Source organism: Phyllobates terribilis, unplaced genomic scaffold, assembly GCF_046119375.1.
Source record: "Phyllobates terribilis strain yellow unplaced genomic scaffold, ASM4611937v1 Scaffold_70__1_contigs__length_7381418, whole genome shotgun sequence".
Taxonomy (NCBI): Eukaryota; Metazoa; Chordata; class Amphibia; order Anura; family Dendrobatidae; genus Phyllobates; species Phyllobates terribilis.
The window spans coordinates 5,533,046-5,540,369 of NW_027362830.1; the positions used below are offsets into that span (position 1 = coordinate 5,533,046).

At 51.6% G+C, this 7,324-nt stretch overlaps 1 protein-coding gene across 2 annotated transcripts in view; it reads right to left on the reverse strand.

The window, feature by feature from the left end:
* LOC141194406 (uncharacterized) overlaps positions 1–7,092 on the reverse strand; it is a 31,851-nt gene extending 24,759 nt beyond the window's left edge. Inside the window, exon 1 of one of the 2 annotated variants that reach the window (XM_073662314.1) lies at positions 7,013–7,092. The gene's annotated coding sequence lies outside the window, so the exon portion shown is untranslated. Of the gene's footprint in view, positions 1–1,127; positions 1,234–7,012 lie in introns of those variants that run through there. The other variant, XM_073662313.1, reaches the window with a different exon arrangement.
* Positions 7,093–7,324: the final 232 nt, after the last annotated feature.

The following is a 7,324-nucleotide window of genomic DNA, read 5'->3' on the forward strand; positions in this document are numbered from 1 at the left end:
ACTGTGTGGGGGCATCATACATCCTGCATAAGGGGCATAATGGGGGTATTACACTGTGTGGGGGCATCATACATCCTGCATAAGGGGCATAATGGGGGCATTACACTATGTGGGGGCATCATACATCCTGCATAAGGGGCATAATGGGGGCATTACACTGTGTGGGGGCATCATACATACTGTATAAAGGGTATAAAGGGGGCATTACACTATGTGGGGGCATCATACATCCTGCATAAGGGGCAAAATGGGGGCATTACACTGTGTGGGGGAATCATACATCCTGCATAAGGGGCATAATGGGGGCATTACACTGTGGGGGGCATCATACATCCTGCATAAGGGGTATAATGGGGGCATTACACTATGTGGGGGCATCATACATCCTGCATAAGGGGCATAATGGGGGCATTACACTGTGTGGGGGCATCATACATCCTGCATAAGGGGCATAATGGGGGCATTACACTATGTGGGGGCATCATACATCCTGCATAAGGGGCATAATGGGGGCATTACACTGTGTGGGGGCATCATACATCCTGCATAAGGGGTATAATGGGGGCATTACACTATGTGGGGGCATCATACATCCTGCATAAGGGGCATAATGGGGGCGTTACACTGTGTGGGGGCATCATACATCCTGCATAAGGGGCATAATGGGGGCATTACACTATGTGGGGGCATCATACATCCTGCATAAGGGGCATAATGGGGGCGTTACACTGTGTGGGGGCATCATACATCCTGCATAAGGGGTATAATGGGGGCATTACACTATGTGGGGGCATCATATATCCTGCATAAAGGGCATAATGGGGGCATTACACTGTGTGGTGGCATCATACATCCTGCATAAGGGGCATAATGGGGGCATTACACTGTGGGGGGCATCATACATCCTGCATAAGGGGCATAATGGGGGCATTACACTGTGGGGGTCCTGTACTCTGAGAACAATACGTTTCCCCCCTTCTTGTCTCCATAGTTGGGTCGTATGTATCTATTACAGGAAACAGAACAGAAACCTTATGATTCTTATAAAGGGGCAACACAAGACCCCAAAGAGCCTCCGTGCTGAAGGGGTTAATGCCCCCTGCCCCAGTAATGGGGTCTCCACATACCTCCACGGTAGCGTCTAGATTGGAGTTGATCTCTTGAGGGGGAGGAGTGATTTTATTCTATGATGACGTCACCGGAAGGGGCGGGGCCTCTCAGTCCAGTGGACGCTCTTCCACCTGCGGCTGCAGCAGTGCACATTGTGCCGGGACAGGAGGATGGTGATGAGGAGCTCGTGTTCAGCTTTGTGCTGTGAGGACTGAGGTGGGAGAACTGACCATAGGAATAAATGCTGTGGAGGCATAAAGGGGGCTGGTGTGAGGGGGCATGGGGTATGTAGAGGGACATCCGGGGGGCTGTCTGGCTGGTGTGAGGAGGCATGGGGTATGTAGAGGGACATCTAGGGGGCTGTGTGGCTGGTGTGAGGGGGCATGGGGTATGTAGATGGACATCCAGGGGGCTGTGTGGCTGGTGTGAGGGGCATGGGATATGTAGAGGGACATCCAGGGGGCTGTGTGGCTGGTGTGAGGGGCATGTGGTATGTAGAGGGACATCCAGGGGGCTGTGTGGCTGGTGTGAGGGGCATGTGGTATGTAGAGGGGCATCCAGGGGGCTGTGTGGCAGGTGTGATGGGCATGTGGTATGTAGAGGGACATCCAGGGGACTGTATGGCTGGTGTGAGGGGCATGTGGTATGTAGAGGGACATCCAGGGGGCTGTGTGGCTGGTGTGAGGAGGCATGGGGTATGTAGATGGACATCCAGGGGGCTGTGTGGCTGGTGTGAGGAGGCATGGGGTATGTAGAGGGACATCCAGGGGGCTGTGTGGCTGGTGTGAGGAGGCATGGGGTATGTAGAGGGACATCCAGGGGGCTGTGTGGCTGGTGTGAGGAGGCATGGGGTATGTAGAGGGACATCCAGGGGGCTGTGTGGCTGGTGTGAGGAGGCATGGGGTATGTAGAGGGACATCCAGGGGGCTGTGTGGCTGGTGAGGAGGCATGGGGTATGTAGAGGGACATCCAGGGGGCTGTGTGGCTGGTGTGAGGAGGCATGGGGTATGTAGAGGGGCATCCAGGGGGCTGTGTGGCAGGTGTGATGGGCATGTGGTATGTAGAGGGACATCCAGGGGACTGTGTGGCTGGTGTGAGGGGCATGTGGTATGTAGAGGGACATCCAGGGGGCTGTGTGGCTGGTGTGAGGGGCATGTGGTATGTAGAGGGACATCCAGGGGGCTGTGTGGCTGGTGTGAGGAGGCATGGGGTATGTAGAGGGACATCCAGGGGGCTGTGTGGCTGGTGTGAGGAGGCATGGGGTATGTAGAGGGACATCCAGGGGGCTGCGTGGCTGGTGTGAGGAGGCATGGGGTATGTAGAGGGACATCCAGGGGCCTGTGTGGGTGGTGTGAGGAGGCATGGGGTATGTAGAGGGACATCCAGGGGGCTGTGTGGGTGGTGTGAGGAGGCATGGGGTATGTAGAGGGACATCCAGGGGGCTGTGTGGGTGGTGTGAGGAGGCATGGGGTATGTAGAGGGACATCCAGGGGCCTGTGTGGGTGGTGTGAGGAGGCATGGGGTATGTAGAGGGACATCCAGGGGGCTGTGTGGGTGGTGTGAGGAGGCATGGGGTATGTAGAGGGACATCCAGGGGCCTGTGTGGCTGGTGTGACGGGCATGGGGTATGTAGAGGGATATCCAGGTGGCTGTGTGGCTGGTGTGAGGGGGCATGGGGTATGTAGAGGGACATCCAGGGGGTTATCTGGCTGGTGTGAGGAGGCATGGGATATGTAGAGGGACATCCAGGGGGCTGTGTGGCTGGTGTGATGAGGCATGGGGTATGTAGAGGGACATCCAGGGGGCTGTGTGGCTGGTGTGATGAGGCATGGGGTATGTAGAGGGACATCCAGGGGGCTGTGTGGCTGGTGTGAGAGGGCATGGGGTATGTAGAGGGGCTGCGTGGCTGGTGTGAGGGGGCATGGGGTATGAGGACGGTGGCCGACACAACCTCCTTAAAGACGATAGCACGCCATTTTAAAATCTGTCGTGGGAGAAATCCTGAAACATTTATGGTACGTGGTATCGATGTCATCCATAGTGGCATTAGGGGTGGAAATGTAAAAAAGTTCTGGCTCAAAGGGAAACCAAATGGATAGTGGAACTGGGAACAATGACACCAAATGGCCTTAATGAGGCCCTGAGCTTCACCCCATTTCTTTAATAGATATAATCTTTGTGGTATTTTTATACAATTGTATGTGTTGATTTTAATTTTTCTTTGTAATTTGTAACTTTCTCCCTCCATAGTCTATATGTACCATCTATATGGACCACCTACATATGGTTAATCAATATGAGGATACTACGAGCAACAATTAAATTGGACTAAGAAAATAGATTTTCGTACTGACAGAATCGTGTTGCAATTATAGGAAAATGATACTGCTTACTCTAACACATTTTTGCATTATTAAGTAGTTGCGTTACTATACTTGTCTAAATGCGTTGCTGTGTTCTCTTTGGCGAGCGCGTGGGTGCTGTGCCTCCCCTTGCCTCTGCGTCATGCACGGCATCTGCATGGTGTCTGCGCATGTTGGGGGGCCATGGCAACGTGTCCTGGTTCACCTTGATGGCTATGCGTGACGCATCTGGCTTGGGCTGTTCAGCGCGCATGCGCTGATAGTCCAGGAGATGATTGGTCCGTTGTGGTCACGTGACCGCAGGCCCTAAAGTATATTTAAACAGACATGGAAGGTCCTATTAAACAATCCCCCCGAGGAAGCCACAGGATATACCACGCGAAACACGCATTGGGGTCCTTGTTTATTCTGGGTGCTGATCTAATATGGGTAAGAGTGAAATATAATTCTTTAGCATTTTTTCATAGGGCACTATAGGCCATATGGCACGTGGTACATATCCATAGTGATGAAATATGCCATAATTTTGTACCAGTGCATAAATGCCTTGAATACGAGCATTTCTTGCACTTTGTCCCAATAGATATTTAACATCTATTATTATGTTGTATATGTGTCACCCAGTTTGGTTGTCTGTGTGTTGTCCTTTTTAATCATGTATGTCTTTTCTATATATTGTTTACAATAAAGTTTTTTGATTCTTTGCCATATACTCTGTATATGGTTCGTTTTTGCTATATAACAGCAGAAACAAGTCCGGGGGCGCCTCCCGCCAGAGAAAATATAGAAATAGTCCATGGATGAGTTCAATGGATCAAGCAGATGAGGGACACAACACAATCCCACGTGGCAGCTTCTATCAACCCACACCCGCCACGAGGATCTGGCCGCAGCCTGAGACCCTCCAGAGTCGGGAGGCCCCACGCAACTGACTGGGCCAAACATGAGTCTATTGTTCTGTCTACTGGGATCAGCCCCTGGATGGGGGAAGGGTTCACACCCTCTAGATGCAACAGGAGATGTTGACCTAGGCCCGATTACATTACAGTCCATGAGCACAGCCCGGGGGAGGGATACGCTGTTAGGCTGTGTGCCCACGATGTGTTTAAGCGTTTCCTCAGCAGCAAAAACGCTTAAACGCATGGTAGAAGGCCTGCCATGTTCCCCCATGATAATCCGTGCTCTGCACATGCTGCGGAAATTTCCACTGTGCATTATCACTGCGGAAAAATACGCAGCATGTCCATTAATTTTGCGGACATGCAGCGTAATTGCTGTAATTGACTTGCATTGAAACGCATATTATCCGTGTCAGCACATTTGCACACACGGATAACATGCGTTTCTATGTGCGGATGGTACCCGGGTGTGGAGGACAGGAGACTCTCATCCAGACCTGGGTACCATAGAACCTGTGAAAAAAAGAATAAAATAAATATTATACTTAGCTTCTGATGGTCCCCGCTCTCCCTGTCTTCACTTGCCGGCAGCATGCTGTGGACTGTAGGACCTGCGCTGACGTCATTTAGTCATGTGACGGCAGGTCCTTCAGTGTACCGCGAGTTGTGGAAAAAAAACACAGCACTACCAATTATTTTGCAGAAGCGCTGCGTTTTCGCCGCCAGTGACTTGCATTAGAACGCATGCATTCCGCTTCACTAGATAAGCACATGCGGAATATAAGCGTTCAATGTGCGGATGGTACCCAGGTCTAGAGGAGAGAAGACTCTCCTCCGGACCCGGGTACCATAGACACTGTGAAAAAAAGAATAAAATAAAAAATAAATGTTATATTTACCTTCTGGCGGCCCCCGCTTTGCTCGTCCTCCCATGCCGGCAGATCGCGATGGACTGAAGGACCTGCGCTGACGTCATAGTCACTGTCTAGGGGCATCATAAATTCAGCATAAGGGGCATAAGGGGGGCATTACACTGTGTGGAGGCAACATACATACTGCATAAGGCGCATAATGGGGGCATTACACTGTGTGGGGGCCTCATACATACTGCATAAGGGGCATAATGGGGGCATTACACTATGTTGGGGGCATCATACATCCTGCATAAGGGGCATAATGGGGGCATTACACTGTGTGGTGGGCATCATACATTCTGCATAAGGGGCATAATGCGGGCATTACACTGTGTGGGGGCATCATACATCCTGCATAAGGGGCATTACACTGTGTGGGGGCATCATACATCCTGCATAAGGGACATAATGGGGGCATTACACTGTGTGGGGGGCATCATACATCCTGCATAAGGGGTATAATGGGGGCATTACACTGTGTGGGGGCACCATACACACTGTATAAGGGGCATAATGGGGGCATTACTGTGTGGGCGCATCATACATACTGTATAAGGGGCATAATGGGGGCATTACACTGTGTGGGGGCATCATACATACTGTATAAGGGGCATAATGGGGGCATTACACTGTGTGGGGGCATCATACATCCTGCATAAGGGGCATTACACTGTGTGGGGGCATCATACATCCTGCATAAGTGGCATAATGGGGGCATTACACTGTGTGGGGGCATCATACATCCTGCATAAGGGGCATTACACTGTGTGGGGGCATCATACATCCTGCATAAGGGGCATAATGGGGGCATTACACTGTGTGGGGGCATCATACATCCTGCATAAGGGGCATAATGGGGGCATTACACTGTGTGGGGGGCATCATACATACTGCATAAGGGGCATAATGGGGGCATTACACTGTGTGGGGGCATCATACATCCTGCATAAGGGACATAATGGGGGCATTACACTGTGTGGGGGGCATCATACATCCTGCATAAGGGGTATAATGGGGGCATTACACTGTGTGGGGGCATCATACATACTGCATAAGGGGCACAATGGGGGCATTACACTGTGTGGGGGCACCATACACACTGTATAAGGGGCATAATGGGGGCATTACTGTGTGGGCGCATCATACATACTGTATAAGGGGCATAATGGGGGCATTACACTGTGTGGGGGCATCATACATACTGTATAAGGGGCATAATGGGGGTATTACACTGTGTGGGGGCATCATACATCCTGCATAAGTGGCATAATGGGGGCATTACACTGTGTGGGGGCATCATACATCCTGCATAAGGGGCATTACACTGTGTGGGGGCATCATACATCCTGCATAAGGGGCATAATGGGGGCATTACACTGTGTGGGGGCCATCATACATACTGCATAAGGAGCATAATGGGGGCATTACACTGTGTGGGGGCATCATACATACTGCATAAGGGGTATAATGGGGGCATTACACTGTGTGGGGGCATCATACATCCTGCATAAGGGGCATAATGGGGGCATTACACTGTGGGGGTCCTGTACTCTGAGAACAATACGTTTCCTCCCTTCCTGTCTCCATAGTTGGGTCGTATGTATCTATTACAGGAAACAGAACAGAAACCTTATGATTCTTATAAAGGGGCAACACAAGACCCCAAAAGAGCCTCCGTGCTGAAGGGGTTAATGCCCCCTGCCCCAGTAATGGGGTCTCCACATACCTCCACGGTAGCGTCTAGATTGGAGTTGATCTCTTGAGGGGGAGGAGTGATTTCATTCTATGATGACGTCACCGGAAGGGGCGGGGCTTCTCAGTCCAGTGGACGCCCTTCCACCTGCGGGTGCAGCAGTGCACATTGTGCCGGGACAGGTGGATGGTGATGAGGAGCTCGTGTTCAGCGTTGTGCTGTGAGGACTGAGGTGGGGGAACTGACCATAGGAATAAATGCTGTGGAGGCATAAAGGGGGCTGTGTGGGTGGTGTGAGGAGGCATGGGGTATGGAGAGGGGCATCCAGGGGGCTGTGTGGGTGGT